The sequence below is a fragment of the Balaenoptera ricei genome, chromosome 8, assembly GCF_028023285.1.
Source record: "Balaenoptera ricei isolate mBalRic1 chromosome 8, mBalRic1.hap2, whole genome shotgun sequence".
Classification (NCBI taxonomy): Eukaryota; Metazoa; Chordata; class Mammalia; order Artiodactyla; family Balaenopteridae; genus Balaenoptera; species Balaenoptera ricei.
In genome coordinates, this window is record NC_082646.1 from 13,805,386 (window position 1) to 13,825,878 (window position 20,493).

General features: G+C 45.8%; 1 pseudogene; it reads left to right on the top strand.

Moving 5' to 3' along the window:
- The first annotated feature begins 758 nt into the window (after positions 1 to 758).
- Positions 759 to 1,141, top strand: LOC132369588 (large ribosomal subunit protein eL31-like; annotated as a pseudogene).
- Positions 1,142 to 20,493: the final 19,352 nt, after the last annotated feature.

Sequence of the window (20,493 nt, forward strand, 5' to 3'; positions counted from 1 at the left end):
ACTCAGCCAGGTGATCCTGGTCAAGATCAACAGTAAAAAGTCATGATGATAGTATGTATCCTTGATATGATGTAATGAGAACAGCACTTTACCTCTGTGGTCTTCCTCCCCCAAATCCACAACTCCAATACAACCATGAGAAGAACATCAGACACCCCAAATTGAGGGACATTCTAAAAATGTCTGGCCAATACTCCTCAAAACTATCAAGGGCCTCAAAAACAAGAAAAATCTGAGAAACTGTCACAGCCAAGAGGAGCCTAAGGAGGTGTTAAATGCAATGTGGGCTCGTGGAACAAAGAAGGGCATAAGTGAAAAACTGAGGAAATCTTTTAGTAACTAAAGGGTGGACTTTAGTTACTAATAATGTATCAACGTTGGTTCATCAACTGCAACCAATGTGCCATACAAATGTATTGGGTTGGCCAAAAAGTTCGATTGGGTTTTTCTGCAATGGAAAAACCCGAATGAACTTTTTGGCCAACACAATAAGTCATTAATTAGAGGGGAAACTGGGTGTGGGGTACATGAAAACTCTCTGTACTATCTTTGCAACTTTTCTGTAAATCTAAAACTATTCTAGGGAATTCCCTGGTGGTCTAGTGGTTAGGACTCTACGCCTCCACTGCAGAGGGCCTGGGTTCGATCCCTGGTCTGGGAACTAAGATCCTGCATGCCGTGCAGCATAGCTAAAGAACTGACTAAAGAACTAACTAAATCTATTCTAAAGTAAAAAGTCTGTTTTATGGCCCGGCAGGATGGCTCCTGCAAAGAAGGGTGACAAGAAGAAGAAGGGCCGGTCCGCCATCAACAAGGTGGTAACCAGAGAATACACTATCAACATTCACAAGCACGTCCACGGAGTGGGTTTCAAGAAGGATGCCCCTCCGGCACTCAAAGAAATCTGGAAGGAGATGGGAACTCCAGATGTACGCATTGACGTCAGGCTCAAAGCTGTCTGGACCAAAGGAATAAGGAATGCCCCATACCTTATCCGTGTGCGGTTGTCGAGAAAATGTAATGAAGATTCAAACAAGCTCTGTACATTGGTACCTATGTACCTGTCACCACTTTCAAAAATCTACAGTTAATGTGGATGAGAACTAACTGCTGGTTGTCCAATAAAGTTATAGAACGGTAAAAACATTAGTTTCATTTATTGAAACTAATGTCTCTCTTGGAATTAGGTTGGGCTGGGGACATTTGCAGATTCTAATGTTGTAGGGCGAATAAAGTTTCTTAGTGTCTGAAGTAAACCTCTGAGGCTCCAAATTCCCCTCAATACATCACCTCCAACTTTCCCAACCCTGCTCAATCCCACCTGCCAAGGAGTAAACTTTTCTCTACATAAAGTCTGTAAGATGGCTGTATCTGCAATAGCTGATTGTCTCACAAGCTGTCTCTTCAGGCTCCACCTCTCTTCGCCTCCAGGCCCAAGATGAGACCCTAAGGTAACCCATTCAGAGAGGAGCAGCCCTATATACATCAAAGAGTTACAAGATCTTGCTAATCTATATTAGCAAGAACCTAGGGGGATACACATGGGAGTGAATTACCAACATGTAGGACTAGAAGGGATGGAATAGAAGGCTTGATCGAGTCAAACTCAGCCACATGGGTGTGGTCACCTAATATTTTGGCTGAAACAAACTCGAGTAGCACTTATCGTTTGTTAAATTGCCTAATTAAAGCCTGGACTTATTGGTGACCTACAGCAGGGGTTCTTAACTTTGAAGTGTGGTCCCTGTACTAACAGTATCAGCAGCACCCTGGAAGTTCTTAGAACCGCAGATTCTCAAACCCCAACCCAGACCTCCTGAATCAGAAACTATGGGGGCAAGGGCCCAGCAATTTGTGTTTTACAAGCCCTTCAGTTGATTGTGAGAACCACCTGCCTACAGTTAATGAGGTCGAAATGCCAGGTCTTCCCCGGGCATAAGGTCATCAATAAAGGAATCCTAAGGATCCAGGAAATGAATGAATTAGAATGGATCTGTTAGATGCAAGCTGCTCAGCCTTCCCTACCTGTACCACCTGTGAAGGCTAAAAGACGCGCCCTTCACTAAGGTATTAAGAAATGAATTGGTGAGATGAGACGAGCATCCTTGAAGAACTCCATCACAGCTGCTGGAGAAGACAGTGGGGGTGTTGGAACTGGGTTCCCTAAATTCAGTGGGAATAATGGAGACTGAGTGGCAAAGGACAGGTGTTTAACCTTCAGAGACAGGTAAGTGCAGTTACCACAGTGAGCCACAGAGCCTAAAAAGTCATCCAGTGTTTTGAACCATGTGGATCTGTGGCCACAGCTAGATGATCACAGGGTCTCTACTAAGATACTGCAACCTTTTAAAGTGCTGCCTACATAGACCTATGGCCTCAGGGAGTTCCTCATGTTCCTCCGGGTAATGGAGGACTGTGCCTGTGTCGTAAAGGTCAATTCCAATAGGCCTGGAATCAGCCTGAGGTGTTTAGTGTCCTTTGCATGGCACTGATCCTTGGTCAAACCATGGAACGGTGACTGCGGACAAAAATATTTTGCCTGCCATTTCAGTAAACAATGAACGTTGCCCACCCACAAGCCATCAGCCACTGTAGCTGGCCTGACCATGTGCCCTGAAGGGAATTCGGGGTGGAGAAAGACAGGCTACTGGCCTGCTGGGCTGCACCCCACAGGCCTGCAAGCCTTGTAGTTGCCCAGCCTCGAGACCAAAGAAAGAACCTGGAGACAATGACAGAGACATCAACGGTTTATGGGATGGGGGCTCTTACACGTCTGAAGCAAAAGGTCCTGGGGCAACACTCCACTGCGAACAGCCGGCAGAGGGCGGAAAGGAGGCTACCATTTATAAGGGGAATTGACGTAATGTTGGCTCGTCAGTTACCAGGGAAACCAGCACCTGGGGCAGGGGGCAAGCATGTAGGTAGTTACTGATTAAGCCCTACGATTAAGAGGATTGGATAGTCACGTGAGTGAAGCAGGGCCTGGTTGAGCAGGGGATGTACAGAGAGCAAGAGAACAGCCATCCTGAATGGCCTGACCGTACACTCCACCCCTACGCACCCTGGCTGACCCTTACGATCTTGGTTCCCCCTCTTCTGAGATATTCCTGGGGTCAGGTATGTAGGGGGCCCTGCAACCAGATACCACAAAGGCAGTACAGACACCAGCAGCTAAAGAGTACAAAGAAAAAGCCAGGCACTTACCGGGTTAGTTTTTCATGGAAGTCCAAAAGCAGAGGACAGTGGCATCTTGCCGTAGACCCAGCAACTGGACTCATTTCTCAGTGAAGCCACTGTCACCCAGTCCATGAACAGATTCCCTCTGCTCAGACGAGGGACAAAATGTAAGATGTTTAACAGGCACAATACAGGGATGACCATGACCGTTAAGCAAAATCCAAGCAGTAACAGCACCCTGAGATAACACCGTCCCTGCCTGTGGTTTTCGTCCTGGCCTGCAGTACCACACGGCCTGTCCACTCGGTCCCCGCGGCCAGTGCCAAGTGGAGAGGCGCTGTAACAACGGACCCCAGGGTTACTGTAATGGTGCCTTTCTCCCGTAGGGGCCCCGGGTTAATTACCTCTGTAGCCTCAGGCGGGACCAGGAAGGAGACAGGTGTAAGTCCCTTTCTAAAGCTAGTCCCCACAGGGCAGCAAATCCAAACCGCTGGGGACTTACCTGCCAGTTCCAGGATCATTTTACAATGTATCCTCCTGGGGGTAGATCCTGTAACAAGGACAAAAGTGAGTTATTGACCTGATCCATGTGTGACAACAGCCCTTCGGTGGTCAGCAGCCGAACCTGGGTTGTGCTGACTAGTTGCCTCCAGGTTAACATAGAGTAAGCACTGGGCTGACTGCTCCTGGGATGGTCAGTTGTAGTCTGTAGGGCTTGAGTTAGCCTCTGGTCCACGTGTTGAGAGTTTCCATCTCAGTTGTTGGCTAAGTAGTCCATTCGTCCTTTCAATTAGCCCGGCAGCAGTGGGGTTGTAGGGCAGGTGGAAAAGCCAGTGTTCAGCATTTTTAGCAGCCCATTCCTGAACCTCATGGCCGGTAAAGTGGATTCCTTGGTCGTGATTGATGTCCATGGGGGTCCTGTATGTTGCACACAGCCATTCTAGACCAGAATAGTGGTTTTCTGCATTGCTCGACAACTCGGGTAGGCCTTTTGTAAGATCTTCTACCTATTGTGCTGCATTGTAGAGGGCATATAGCTGTTGGTCCATCACACTGTATCATTGCTCTGCCCCCTTCCATAGCTGGGACCAGAAGCCCAAGGGTACTCTTATTATTTTGCCATTGCAACAGGCCCCAGCCAAACCCTTCTGGGTAACTGGCCATGTCCAACTTACAAATCTGTACCTGAGCTAATATCACTAAAGCCTGTGTCTGTAATTGTTTAGGGGTGGTGGGTTGGGAGTATGCTTGTATTTTGTAGATGTTCGAGGTCCTTGCCAGCCATCCACATGCAGTCAGATGAACAACCAGTATGGGGCTGCTACTTTAAAACTAGACTCCGAGCTTAACAGGATATCATCAATATAATGGAAGAGAAAGACATCTCCCATGGTAGTCAGCTGCCACAGGGCACCATGTACTAGTGGATGGGATTGTCCCCGCAACTTTCCATTCCCCGCCCCCTCTTTCCTGACATCTCAGTGCTCAAGGGAGTTTCCTCGGCCTCCTGGCTGACTTGACAATTGTTGGGCTCCACACTGCAGGCTTGCAAGCCTTGTAGTCGCCCAGCTTGGAGACCGAAGAAAGAACCCGGAGACAGTGACAGAGACATCAATGGTTTATTGGATAGGGGATCTTACACGTTTGAAGCAAAAGTCCTGGAGTGACACCCTACTGTGTACAGCAGGCAGGCAGGCCATAGCTGTAATCCTCAAGACTCGGGCGGAGAAGGAGGCTACCATTTATAAGGGGAATTGACGTAAGGTTGGCTCATCAGTTACCAGGGAAACCAGAGGCTGGGGCAGGGGGCAAGCATGTAGATACTTACTGATTAAGCCCTATAATTAATAGGATTGGATAGTCATGTGAGTGAAGCAGGGACTGGTCGAGCAGGAGATGTTCAGAGAGCAAGAGAACAACCATCTTGAATGGCCTGACCATACATGACCTTAGATAGTTAAGATGCATAAGTAAGGAATAATTTCCATGAGCCCAGACTCTTGCATCTTCCCATATAGAGAAAAGCACTAAAATCATTAACTTGAGATGGCTGTTTTCTGTGATTAACAGTAATATTTTTATGTTCAACTACATGCTGTTGTTGTTGTTGTCTTTTCAGCAAAAACGCCTATATCTCCCTCATCTCTTCGGAGCAGTTCCTCCAAGCTATCTGAAAGGCTATAGCCCTCAATAAGGTCCCCGAATAAAACATATCTTGCAACTTTTAGGTTGTGCATTTTTCTTCCTTGACATGATTAATTGTGCTGCTTTATGACCATGGTTCTGATGACTTTCTGGGAGCTTTGCACTGGCTGCCAGCCTTGTTTATTGATTACAGTGAGATTCATGATTTGCACCTGGTCTCATTGAACACCTGGAAGACTCTGCCTTGATGAGGTGGTGGAATTATCTGCTGAGAGACAGCATCCTCCAAGATTAGGGTGCCGTCCTGCAAGATACAGTATATGCCTTAAACTTGTGGCCAATATATGGGGCCATTTCCCTGTAGTCAAGATGCGTGGGTCCAAGAACCAAGGGTGGAGGTGAGAATGGCCCCTTCCACTATTCTTTTTTTTGGCCTCACCGTGTGGCATGCGGGATCTTAGTTCCCCTACCAGGGGTCAAACCCGTGCCCCCTGCATTGGGAGCACGGAGTCTTAACCACTGGACCGCCAGGGAATTCCCCCTTTTTCTTTCCCCTTTCACTATTATTCTTAATAACCCACTAGAAAAATGTTTGCTTCCTGTCTCCCCACAACCTTGAGATTGGTGAGCCTGGTACCCAGAGAAGAAAAGCCATTACCATGGAACACAGTCATGATTCTGATGAATCAGAAACTGAAACCACCCCATCTCATCTGGGGCTCCACATGCCACTGAACCAACAGGCAAAGAAAGAGGTCACCGTACTGGGTGCAGTGATTGATCCTGGCTACCAGGGTGAAATGGAGTGGCTGTCCCTGTGAATCGGGGCAGGGAGGACAGTGTCTGGAATGAGGGGCACCACTGAAGCACCCCTTCATCCAATAGTCCTAGTCAAGGGAAAACTGTGGCAACCCCCAAAATAAGGTAGCCAGGGACTCAGAATCTGCAAGAATGAAGATTTCGGTCATCACATCAGGTAAAGAACCCTGTCCAGAAAGGTGCCAGCAGAGGTTAAGGAAAACAGAGAATGGAAGGTGTAAGAAGGCAGCTAAGATTACCTTGGCCTTGGGGTCAGCTATAGAGATGGGGATGTAGCAACCACATTTGATGAACCTCAATTGTTTCTTTTTCTTACCTTATCTGAAGAACACCAGTGATTTCAGCTGGAGCATGATTAGCTGGCATCATCCCATGATGACACAGTAGCTGGTTGGACTTTACAAGTCCCTTGTGTTGGAGAGACGAACCTTTCCCATGAACAAAGGTCTAGAGTGGATGCTAAGGGCCAAAAGGGTGGAATGTGACATTTACCTTTTGTTTGCTCCTCCAGAACCCCCTACCCACCCCCTGACATTGCCTCTGGCCCAGGAGGCTGATCTGTGTGGTCCACATCCTGTGTCTTGAGTGTCCTGGTGGAGCCCCACAGGAGATCAGAGAGAGAGAGAGAGAGAGGAGCTGAGGTCAGGTTATTTATTTCCTCTCTGTGAGCTGGCTGTGTCCCTCAACCAATGACCACGTCTTCTCTCCCCGTGGCCTTGAGGCACAACTCTCTCCCTGTGGATGCCAGCAGCTATTCCCCCCAACCTCCCTTTCAGCCTCATGATGGCAATGCTTGGCTGCCGCTAAACTTGGGTTACTGCCTTATCCTTGTGGTTCCCCGACACCCATGTCTTTTTTTGTAAATAAACCCTCCTCAAATTATCCTATTTTGAATGTGCCATCTGTTTCCTGTTGGGAGACTGACTGGTGCAGTGGGTTTTATGCCAAAATTTCTCTGCTAACAGTTTCATGGTTGAACTTCAACTTGTGGTGTCCTGGCATCTTTTCCCCTTAAATAGGAGCTGCTCTGAGCCCCCTAGGAGTGTCTGCACCATGGCAGGCAAAAGGGTGAAATAAGACAATGTAATCACCTAGAACAGTGATTGGTACAGGCTCAATAAATGCTAGAAGAATCCCTCTCCCCTCCCACTGCCCCATCACCCTCCCCATCACACCAGACTCCGCACTGCAAACCAGGCTAGTGGGGTTTGAAAAACTTTTGTGTTCCTGCCATGCATGTTAGTGATTTGAGTAGAGACGGGTTAAATTAGAGAAATTTTGCCCCAAATGACTATTTTATTGAAGTCCTGCTCAATTCTTAAATTTTAATACACCTACAAAAGGCAAGAAAGAAACATATCTCATTTAAGATGTTTGGAAATAAACAAAACTGGACTCTAGGCAGGGCAAACCTAGTCGTGGTCAGCAGCGGTGGATTTCCTGCCAAGTCAATGACACGTAAGCCCAGGGCCCCTCAACAGCTCTGCACCTAGCTTTGTGTTCATAATTTGATTCTTTTTCTTAAAGAAGGACTCCAAATTGTTTAAGCTTCAGGCCCCACAAAATCTGGGGGCCCAGCCTGCTGAGAAGTTATTACATTTGGGCTCCTCTCTGGGACAGGTGGAATGCTCTTTGGGGCACCTTACAGGTCAGCTCACACCAGTGGAAGTCACATGCGTTCTGGATGAACACAGACAAACCAGGGGCCTCGGGCAGATGTGAACTGTGCTGGGGACAGTGGCGCAGCTGCAGCTGTTGCCACCAAGAGCTCTCAGTCTCAGCTTCGCCCACAACCAAGACACATGAATGTGTGAGACCGTAGACACAAACCCTTCCCCAGCTTCTACGGGGCAGGTCGTGCAACCACAAGCACACACTTTCCAGAGCGTGGGCATTATTTGACTTTCAAGTGAGAACGAATACCTCACCAAGGCCATTACCACTTCTAACCACTGCTGCTTCACTTTATAGCATGAGAATTGTCCTCTGCTATACAGAAGGTCAGTTCATTTGTATCAAAAGCCTAATCTTTTGTGAATTCTTTGACCCTCCAATTCCATGTCGAGGAATTTATTCTGAGGAAATAATACTACTGTTTATAATGATATCAGTACAAAGGCATTCTCTCTAGCATTGTTTGTTATTAAAAAAAAAGGAATGAACTTAAATGTTTATGTTTATTAAGTGTCTGGTGATAAAGCATTGGTTGAGTTAAGTTATGGTACATCCATATAATAGAATGCGGTGAGGCTGTTAACATTACTTGGAAGTAGAATACATAATGACATGGAAGGATAAACACATTGTGGTGGACAGACCCTAGGGTGGGCCTCATGATTCCTACTCCCTGATGTTTGCACCCTGTGTAATCCACTCCCCTTGAGCAGGTCCTGTGACTTGTTTGTAGCCAATAGCATGTGACAAAGGTGAAGGGATTTTGCAGATGCAATTAAGGTCCCAAATCAGTTGATTTTGAAGTAGTCCAAAGGGAAGTTATCATGGATGGATGGGCCTAACCTAACCAGTTGAAAGCCTTCGAAAGAGGGTCTAGGCCATCTCAGGGTTGGAGACTCTCTCTCTAGTGCTGGTTTTGAAGCTTCCATGTTGTGAAAGGGCCATGTGGCAAGGACTACCAGGACTCTCGAGGAGCTGAGTGCCACCCAGCTGACAACCAGCAAAAAATGGGGACCCTACAACCATAAGCCAACAACCTGAGGGAGCTTAGAAGGGAATGTTTCTCCAGTTGAGCCTCTGATGAGACCACAGCCCCAGCCAACACCTGAAACAGAGAACACGGGTAAGCTGTGTCCAAACTTATGACTTACAGAAACTATGAGATAATGTGTGTTGTTTTAAGCCACGAACTTTGTGGTGCTTTATTACACAGCAGTAGAAAACTAACACACGTCACGTGTTGTTACATGAAAAAAAAAAGATTATAAAATAATGAGATCTTGATATCTGCTTAGAAAAAAGCCTGAAAGAACAAATGCCAAAACATTGCCCCAGGGGGCTTCCCTGGTGACGCAGTGGTTAAGAATCCACCTGCCAATGCAGGCGACACGGGTTCGAGCCCTGGTCCGGGAAGATCCCACATGCCACGGAGCAACTAAGCCTGTGCACCACAACTACTGAGCCTGCGCTCTAGAGCCCGTGAGCCACAACTACTGAAGCCCACGTGCCTAGAGCCCGTGCTCCGCAACAAGAGAAGCCACCGCAATGAGTAGCCCGCACACCGTAATGAAGAGTAGCCCCCGCTCACCGCAACTAGAGAAAGCCTGCAGGCAGCAACGAAGACCCAACGCAGCCAAAATTAAATAAATAAATAAATAAAATTAAAAAAAAAAAAAAACATTACCCCAAGATAGAAGTATTATAGCATATTTTCATTTTGTTTATTTAAATGTTTCTAAATTTCCTACAATGAACATGTAAGGAGTTACTTCTAAAGAGAAAAAGAACTTCAGTAAATGAAATTAATATTTTTCATTACTTTTAAAAAATGGAATGATAGACAATGGAGTAAAAAAAAATCTAGACTTCTGTTTCTGAAAATATCAAAAACACTCCCACAACAATTGCCTAAAGCTTTGGATAAAATGTAACAAGGATCCTTTTTTATTCCCACTGAGATATAACTGACCTATAGCATTATATTAATTTCAGGTATACAACATAATGAATCAATATATGTATATATTGGGAAATGATCATCACAATAAGTCTAGTTAACGCTCATCACCACTCATAGTTACAATTTTTTTTTCTTGTGATGAGAACTTTTAAGATCTACTCTCTTAGCAACTTTCAGATATACAGTATTATTAACTATAGTCACTGTGCTATACATTACATCCCCATGACTTATTTATTTTATAACTGGAAGTTCGTACTTTTTTATCCCTTTCACTCATTCTGCCCACTGCCCCTCATCAGATCCCACAGGTTAAGGGCTCAGTCCCACAAGACTGCCCCCACCACACACACACACACACACACACACACACACACACACACACACAAACATACACACACACTTCAGAGGCAAGTACTTCCAACCAACTGGCTATAGATATGAGCTTCCAATGACCCCCCCCCCCCTTGGGTTTAATTAATTTGCTAAAGAACCTCCCAGTGTGTTCACCAACTGGAAGTTCTCCAAGCCCCCTACTATTGGGATTTTATGGAGGAATACTCATGTAGGAATGATCAACTACTAACTTCATTTCCAGCCCCTGTCTCCTTTCTGGAGAATGATGGTGGGGCTGAAAATTCCAAGCTTCTAATCATTGATTGGTCTTTCTGATGACCAACCCCCATCCAGGAGCCTCCAGGAACCCATTCAGAGGCACTTCAATAGAACAAAAGATGCTTCTAGTGTTTTTATCACTTAGGAAATTACAAAGGTTTTAGGAGCCATGTGCCAAGAACTGGGGGCAGAGATCAATATATAAATTTTCCATGATCTCACAGTGAGGTTTTTGTTTTTGTTTTTAGATTCCACATATAAGTGCAAAGATCCTTTTAAATATATACCCGACCTCATGAGAAAGGAGGATTCACCAAGGGACAGAAACAAAATTATCCTGCAGGGTAGTAATCAATACTACCCAAGGGCTGTGAAGTGGAAAGGTGGAGCTGAGTCCTCACCTAGATCCAGAATCCTCAGAGAGTTACAGCCTCAGTGAAAAGGTGACCTAGGGAAGCATCTTTTCCCTAGCCCAGGTAAATTGCAAAGAAGTATGTCTCAGCTTGGGCTCTGGGTAGAAAATGAAATGCTCCCTTTTAGAATTTCTAAACACAGTTCTGTGCTTCATGTTTGCGACTTGAGTTTACACTACTATCATGGTTATTTAAATGGGATCCAGCAGCAAGGGAATAACATAAAAAAAACTTTTCATAGTGTGTGATACTGTTGGGGTCCTTGAAAGAAGCAATCACAAAATAACTTTGGAATATCATGCTCTCAACCCAGATCACATGGGATTCCAAAGGATAAAGCCCTACTGAACATAAGCTTGCAATCCAAAATTACAAAAAAAAAAGAAAGAAAAGGAGAAAGGGAGAAAAGAAAGAAAGAAAGGAAGGAAGGAAGGAAGGAAGGAAGGAAGAAAGAAAGAAAGAAAGAAAGAAAGAGAGAGAGAGAAAGAAAGAGAAAGAAAGAAAGAAAAGAAGAGGGAAGGAGGAAAAGAAAGGGAGAGAGAAAGAAAGGAAGGAAGGAAGGAAGAAAAGAAGGAGGGAGAGAGGAAAAGAGAGAAAGAGAGAGAAAGAAAGGAAGGAAGGAAGGAAGGAAGAAAGAAAAGAAGGAGGGAGGGAGGAAAAGAAAGAGAGAGAGAAAGAAAGAAAAGAAGGAGGGAGGGAGGAAAAAGAGAGAGAGAGAAAGAAAGAATGAAAGAAAGAAAGAAAGAGAAGGAGGGAGGAAGGAAGGAAGGAGGAAATAAGGCATCATTATGAGCAAGAGTTAGCAGATGTAACCTCAAAATTAGACTCCCAAGAACTTCAGATGTTATATGAAGACTAAAGATATTGTAGAAGAGATATGATTTAAATGCCTGGATGCATGTACAGCACTGAAAGCATAAGAAAAGAATAAAATACTATGAATAGACATGTGGGAAAAAGAACCAAATAGAACTTCTAAAAATGAAAAAATGGTAACTGAAATGTAAAGTTCAAAAAAAAAGGCTAAATAGCAGATTCAACACAAATGAAGAGACAAATAGTGAACTGGAACACTGATCTAAGAAAATTACCCAGAGAAAGAAGAAATAGAAATTATGAAAAACAGGTTAAGTCACACAAAGAATAAGATGAGAAGATCCACCATTTGTCTGACAGGAATTTCAGAAGAGAGAATGACTGAGGCACTATTGAGAGATAATGGTTGAGAATTTTTCAAAATTAATGAAAGATATGCCTCTTCAGGTTCAATAAGCACAGTAACACTTCTAAATTATGTTACTTTGTGTTTTATCCATCTTTGTAAATGGTCTTAAATCTTTTTTGGAACAAGATCAAATAGAAACAAAAAATTAAATGAATTAATTTTAAAATAAACTAAATGAAGATATGAATGTAAAGTTTCACAGAGGAAGGACATCTATGTCAGGCTGGGCTGGGACACGTACCAGTTAGTACTCTTTCACTTGTAAATGACATAAAAATCCATTTAAAACTGTCTTAAGAAACAAGGAGCAATCATTGCTAACATTACTGAAAATATAATGAGTAGGGTTGCTTTTAGGTGGGGCATGATGCAGGTTTCAACCATGCATTCAGGATCTGCTTTTCCCGAAGCTCATCTCTGCTCTTCTGCATGATAGCTTCATTCTCAGGCTCTGTCCCTCACTTAAATGGGGGACATAGCCTCCCCGTGAGGTTAGAGTCTTTCTCTTTTTTGTTCACTGTTTAGTCCCCGACACTTAGAATAGTATTTAGCACATAATAGGCACTCAAAAATATTTGTAGGAGTAAAAAGGAGGAGAAGGCAGAAGTAGTATCAGCACAATTTCTGAGCAGGAAAAAGAAAACGGAACCTATACCAGATATGTTTTAGAGAAACTGCAGAACAGTAAAGACAAACAGATTATCTTAAAAGTCACCTGACAGATTACCTACAAAGGAAAACAATTCATAGCTGACTTCTCAACAGCAGCCACAGAAGAAAGAAGTCAGAGGCATTCTACATTCAAAGTGCTGACAAAAACTAACTCACCCTAGAGTTCAAACTCCCCTAAAATACCACTCAGGAGGGCTCCAGTTACCTATTGCTGCAAAACAAACCTCTCCAAAATGTAGTGGCTTAAAGCAACCACCACTGTATATTTGCTCACAGTTCTGTAATTTGGCAGGGCTGAGTGGGGACGGCTCATTTACGTTCTGTGTGGTGTTGGCTGGGATGGCTCATCTGGGACTGGAGGAAACAAGGTAGCTTCACTCACACGCATGGTCCTCAGCAGAAGGGATGGGAATGGCAGGTGGCTGGTGGGCCTCTCTTGCCCTTGGTCATCTTTCATCCTCCAGGCCCCCTCTTCCTCTGTCCAGTGGGGCAATTGGACTTAGTCTCATGGTGGCTGGACCCATCTGGGTGAAAGTGGAATCAGTCAGGCTTCTTAAGACCTAAGGCTGGACCTGGCACAGGGTCACTTCCACATTCTACTGATCAAAGCAAGTCACGAGGCCAGCCCACATTTAAGGGAAGGGAAAATAAACTCCATCTCGATGGGAGGAGTGACATGTGCATCACAGGGATGGACAGAACTGTTGGTGGCCCCCTTTGCTGACAATCCAACACAACAAGTGAAAGTGAAATAAAGACCATTTCTTCAGATGAAGACTGAAAAGAGTTCACCATAACATCACTGGTGTTAGAGCTGCCAACACATCTATTTTAAGAGAAAGGAAATTGAACTCAGAAGGTGTGAGATGTGTGTGTGTGTGTGTGTATGTATCTGAATCACTTTGGTGTACACTTGAAACTAACACAACATTATAAATTAACTATACTTCAATTTTAAAAAAAAGCAATGAAGAGCAAACACACTGTAAACCTGTGGGTAAATGGATATAAGCACCAACTGAGAAAAACTGCAACAGTGATGGTGATGAATTGGAGGTGTAGAAGCTAAGGCAGACCCGCGATGCTGGATGGAGTTATGGAAGGTGGAGGAGGTAATCAGAGTTAAAGTATTCCAAAGGCCCTGCCTCCATCAGGGGATAATCACATTTCTGATTAATTTTAGAGTTGGTGTACATGTGAAAAAAAGGGGAGAGAAGCCCTAAAGAATAGGAATGAAATCTATAATTTACAAGAAAACAAAGGAATGAAGGAAGGAATGAATACAAGTAGAAAAAATAATAAAAGAGGCTCGGACTTCCCTGGCGGTCCAGTGGTTAAGACTCCGTGCTTCCACTGCAGGGGGCACGGGTTCAATCCCTGGTCGGGGAACTGAGACCCCACATGTCACGCAGCATGGCCAAATAAATAAATAAAATAAAAGAGGCTCACTAAATTTGATAAATATAGGAAACAAGGGAAATATAGGAAACAAAAGAAAAAGTAAAAAGAAAAAACCATGAGGAAATTAAGGAGCACAGAATAAGATGGTAAAAATAAGTTCAAATAATGATAACACTTAAACTTGTAAATTAAAAGATACAGATTCTCAGATTAGATCTATGTATTAACATGGTGGAATCTCAGAAACATACCAGCACCAAAAAAAAAAAAAAAAAGCATCAAATTGCCAAATGATACAGCACAAATACCCTCCATATACAGTACATAAGATTTTAAAAGATTCAGAGCAGTACAGGGGTTCCTGAAACAATTAAACATAGAATTACCATATAATCCAGCTGCACCATATGATCCAGCAATTCCACTTTTGTGTACATCCCCAAAAGAACTGAAAGCACATACTTGAACGGATACTTACACACCCACGTTCACTGCAGCATCATTCACAATAGCCAAAAGGTGGAAAGAACCCAAATGTCCATCAACGGATGAATGAATAAGGAAAACATGGCGTACATATGCAATGAAATATTATTCAGCCTTTAAAAGGAAAGAAATTCTGACAACAACATTGAGGAAATATGTTGTTAAATCAATTCCTCTACAACATAGAGGAACCTTGAAGATACTATGCTAAGTGAGATAAATCAGACACAAAAGGACAAATATTCTATGACTCTATTTACACAAAGAACCATAAATTCAGAGAGACAGAAAGTAAAATGGTGGTTTCCAGGAGTTGTGGGGTAGGATGGACTAGGGAAGTTATTGACTAATGAGCACAGAGTTTCAGTTTTGGAAGATCAAAAGTTTCCAGAGCTTGGCAGTGGTGATGGTTACACAACAATGTGAATGTACTCAGTGCCCCTGAACAGTACAATTAAAAATGGTGAAAACGTTAAATGGGAAATTTTATGTTATGTGTGTTTTACCACAATAAAAAATAACATGCAAAGCAATACTACACGTAGTTTGTAAATATATACAGCAAAAGTATGAAGGCGCGCATAAGAGTGGGAAACTGCAAATTCAGGAGAGCAGCTACGCCCCTGAGGGTCAGGAATACAAGCGGGGACCTGTTATGTTTCAGTTCTAAAAACAAAATCTGAAGAAAATAGGACAAAGTCAAGTCGTTAGGCATATGCATGTTTCTTACCATTACACTCTAAGCTTTTCAATACGCTTTGAGTTTCCCGTAATCTGAAGGACAAGGTACCAGGAACGCCTGCTAAGGAGGAGTCGCGACACGGTCCCATCTGCCCCATGCAGCCCCATCACCTCTTTGGAGACTCAACCCTAAGAATAGCCTCCTCCCTCCTCGTGTCCAGAGCAGCCTCTACTGATTTGCCAAGTGTGGAGCAGAGCCTGGAACTTTTTTTTTAATTGAAGTATAGTTGATTTACAATGCTGTGCCAATCTCTGCTGTATTGCAAAATGACTCATACACATATATACATTCTTTTTTAAATATTCTTTTCCATTATGGTTTATCCCAGGAGATCGGATATAGTTCCCTGTGCTATACAGTAGGACCTTGTTGTTTACCCATGCTAAATGTAATAGTTTGCATCTACCAACCCCAAATTCCCAGTTCATCCCTCTCCCTCCCTCCCTCCCCCTTGGTAACCACAAGTCTGATCTCTATGTCTGTGAGTCTGTTTCTGTTTTGTAGATAGTTTCCTTTGTTCCATATTTTAGATTCCACATATAAGTGATATCATCTGGTATTTGTCTTTCTCTTTCTGACTTACTTCACTTAGTATGATAATCTCTAGTTGCATCCATGTTGCTACAAATGGCATTATTTTGTTCTTTTTTATGGCTGAGTAGTATTCCATTATATATGTACCACATCTTCTTTATCCATTCATCTGTCGATGAACATTTAGCTTGTTTCCTTGTTTTGGCTATTGTGAATAGTGCTGCTATGAATATAGGAGTGCATGTATTTTTTGAATTATAGTTTTGTCTGGGTATATGCCCAGGAGTGGGATTGCTGGATCATATGGTAATTCTATTTTTAGTTTTCTGAGGAACCTCCATACTGTCTTCCATAGTGGTTGCACCCAGTTACATTCCCACCAACAGTGCAGGAGGGTTCGCCTTTCTCCACACCCTCTCCAGCATTTGTTATTTGTAGACTTTTTGATGATGGCCATTCTGACCGGTGTGAGGTGGTACCTCACTGTAGTTTTGATTTGCATTTCTCTAATAATTAGTGATGTTGAGCATCTTTTCATGTGCCTACTGGCCATCTGTATGTCTTCTTTGGTAGAGCCTGGAACCTTCGACGTCAGAAGATCCTTCCAGGCCCATCCTCTCCAGGCTGACCAAACCACGTCCTTCTTGCAGAAAACCCCAGGAGTGGAGGAGCAGAGAGATGGCCTGAGGAATGGAGCTATTAACAAGCCATGCACCTGGGCTGTGGGTGTTGCAGGCAGCCTTCTGTAGGGAATCTGGAAGCTTTCCAGTCCCGGGTCTGCACTGCCCCGTGCTGAGCTGCAGGCCGCTGTGGTTGGCTGGCTCTGAGCAGCCTCTCTTGCCCCGCTTCACTCCACCCAGACTGTGGCGAGGCCCCCAGGACGGTCCTCTTCTGTTGCCTGGAGGCTGGTCTTTGCTTGTCGGACCACCAGTTATCCTTGGAATAACGTTCAGCTGGGCGTCTGCTACCCTCCCTCCAGCTGCAGATTTGTGTCATACAAGACACAAATCTCAGAGCAGGAGGGTCTGGAAGGACAGCCTCGTGGTGAGTGGCTGACAAGGAGGTCCTCCCGGGGACGCCTGACGGTACCTTAACCGAGCCCTCGGGGACGCTGTCATCCAAGTGGCGTGAGGCCTGCGAGGAGGCGCGGAGGGAACCGTCCTGCTCCAGCCCCTCAGCTGCTGGAATGGACTCAACTAGGGTGTCTCTACCCACCAACAAAGCAGCCGCTGCCCTTAGCTGACTCTCTGTGTACCTGAAACACGCCACGTCTAATTCTTACAACAAGCCTCCAGGAGAGATAATAGCCCCAACTTCACAAGTGAGGGCACTGAGGCTCAAAGAGATCACCTGACCTGCCTGTACTCGTGGAGACCGTGTATGACCGAGACTGCCCCCAGAGGCGGGCACGGCCCCGCGGTCCTGGGAGCTGAGCGGGGCTGCAGGTCACAGGCTCGGTGCTTGGGCCCGAGCCCCGAGTCCCCGCACGTATGAGCAGTACTGACTGAGGAAGGTGCGTGGGCCGTGACAGACAGTGGCAGGCGTCTCAGTGCAGCATGTTAGAGGAGAGCTTGCTCCTTGCCTGCCCTTTCATTTGTTTTTTTAACTTCTCACCACAATAGAAACTGCTGATCTGCAGGTGTGCAGCTATTCTAAGAGAATGAACGGCTCATGTTAGATTCCACGGACGGCACAGGGCCCGCCCGCCCCTGCCCTGCCCCTCGCAGGCGGCATCATGCTGTGGCTCTTCAGGCTGCTGCTGCGGCCGTCTGGCCTCCCCTCCTGTCCAAATGAGCCAAACCAAGCAGGCTGATGGACTCCGAAAATTTCAAATGATTTTATAATGAACTAGGGTGCAACACAGGAACGTCCATAAAATATGCATGACAGTTGAACAGATCACTGTAGGGCAAACACCTTGTAATGGATCATGAAATAGAACATCACCAGCACCCCAGGAGCTTCAAATGTCACTTTCCATGTACAGTCACACACCATCCTGGCTTCACTGCCCATGAGGATGCCAGGAGCTGTTGGCACAAGTGCTGATGAGGACTCTGGGGCTCTAGAGTTGGTTTCCGAAGCTGTGAGGAAGGTGGGCCAGGCACCTGACCCAGATAGATGGATCGATCCGCCTCTCACACCCAGAGCCGGGCTGAGGTTAGGCCAGGTGGGCAGGATCGCTGCAACATTGCTGGGACATTAGGACACTGTGCTGGGAATGAAGGAAAATGTACTGACCAGAAGGCCTCAGAAGAAGGACCTGCCAGAGACTCCATTCAGCCAAAAGGGACAGAAATCTGAACACCAGTGGCTTAAACAACTAAGGGGTTTGTTTTTCTCATATAAGGGGAGCCCAGGGCTGTGTGACTCACGGTACCATCGAGGGGCCAGTCTCTCTATCTTTCTGCTCTGCCATCTTAAGCCTGTGGTTTTCAGCCTTGGGTTCATTGCTTTGTGGTTGCAAGGTGGCTTCTGCAGATCCAAGCACTTCATCTGTGCTCAAGGCAAGAAGGAGGGGGAAGGGCAAAGGGCCAAGAGCAAAGCCGGCTGAGTCTTTCCCCTCCTAAGGAGTTTTCCCAGGAGCCTCTTCCAGTGGCTTTCACTTATAGGTGTCAGAACTGGGTCCCCAGCTCACCCTGACTGCAGGGAAGTCTGGGAAATCAACCTTTTTAAAAAGCTGGTCACGTTGCTACCCTGAGAACAGACATCGAGAAGGAAACCAGTAGTTTTTCCTCAAAGAAATACTTTGGGTCAAGGCAAGGAGACCCCTCCTCCTCCCACTCACCCCCATCCCCGCCAGCTACCTTCTAAGGATGGGGGGTCCAGCAGGTCTTTTACTGAGTGAGGGTGTAAGTGTGGGCCAGAGCTGACTTACTGAAGACTAAGAGAAGGCTGGGCTGCCTCTCGGGGTCCCCCTCTCAGTCCTTCCCCCACACAGCAGATTTCACAGCTTCACCGCGAAACCAAAGCTGAATAAATATTTTAAAGTATTATTGAATATTTTTCCCACCAGTGACACATCTGCTTGTAAATGTGCTAAGAAAGACTAGGCAGACAAGCTAAGTGGTGAGACTTGGGTGAGAACATCTAAGAAAGTCGGGGCACAGACACCCGGAGGCAGGGGGAGCTGTGTCCTTGTGGGCTGAGGCCCAATCCAGATCCAGAAAAAGAACGAACAGAGCATTATATTTATCGACCATCCATAGTTAGTCTGTAGATTTTTTTCAAGCATAACAATATTATTTTTCCTTTTTGATTTGTAAGAGATCTTTACATATTAAGGATCTCAATATGTACAGAGTATCTCACTGCAAAGGGCACCACGTGACTAGGAGTCAGCACCCAGGCTGAGGGCTCATTCAAGGGTGGGGTACTGGACACTGTGGGGAGAAGGGGGCCTTGCAGTGGGGTCACGTCTCCTCCTCCCCACTCCCCCCTCATACACAGGCATCACTCCTAGATGTACATTCAGAATTTGGGACATTGAGACACTTAAAAATTGGGATACTTCACGTAAAAATATGGATCTCTGCCTACGTTGAAAAGTTGGAAGATCTAGCAAACGAGGAACCCACATTCCCTTACATCAGCCAGCTTCTGCAGCGGAGACCCCAGTTACACAAGAATGTGCTTCCCGGTCACCCCAGATCCCACCAAGCATCTTCCCCCTTGCATGGTTAGTTTTCTTATTCTCAACTACGTCCCACAATTGCATCCTGGAATTTGAGTTTGCAACCCCTAACGGCCAGCAAAGCCTTCAATTGATATACAGATTACCTGGAATGGCAGGGGGAACTGCCCAGGAGCCCACGGCCTCTAATGGCTTCAATCAGGGGCTCCTGGGACCCAGTTCTGATTGAAATCCTCTCTCATGGAGATTTACAAACATTGCTAACGCCATTAATTACAGGGCCTGGGTGGGAGAAAGGGTGTGTGACCTGAGTTGAGGTCACCTGGGAGCCTGTGAATTTTGCTGATCCTGGGCTGTGGCCCTGGAACTCCTGGCTGGGCAGGGAGATGCCCAGTCTTCTGGGTGTGGTGGGAACCCATGTTCTCACGGGGAGAGGAAGCCACCACGGTGGGTGAGGTGAGAACAAGAGGTTGGGCATCCTGGGCGGGCAGAGGTGGCTATAGGCAGCTGCTGCAGGCTGGTGCCTGGCCCAGATGCATCCTCTACGCCCTTTCTGCAAAAATTGCTGTCATGTGCAGAAATGTGCAGTCTGAGAGTGGGCGCTTAGAAGTCCCCCCACCATGTGTGTGCAGGCAGCCCTCGAGTCTCAGCCCCAGCCCCAGCCATGTACATCTTTCAGGCAACTGAGGATTTTTAAAAAGAGGTGTTTTTGATCTACAGGTGGCTGTGGTTTGAGCAGGGTGGCGGGAGGGGACTTGAGGCGCTCTTGTCGTGCTCCAGGCCTGGCCAGGGAGCTGGGCCTGCCTGGGAGGAAGGGACAGTGCTGTGGTGCGCAGGCTGGTGGCCAAGCTGCAAAGGAGCAAGTGCCACAGGGTCTGCCCTCCCGCTGCTGGCCCCTCCTCTCCTGCTGCCGGGACAGAGCTCTCCCACATCTCCCCTCATAGCAGCCCCCATCCCCAACCTCAGTGGTGTTCTGCCTGTTCCCTTTGCCCTCTG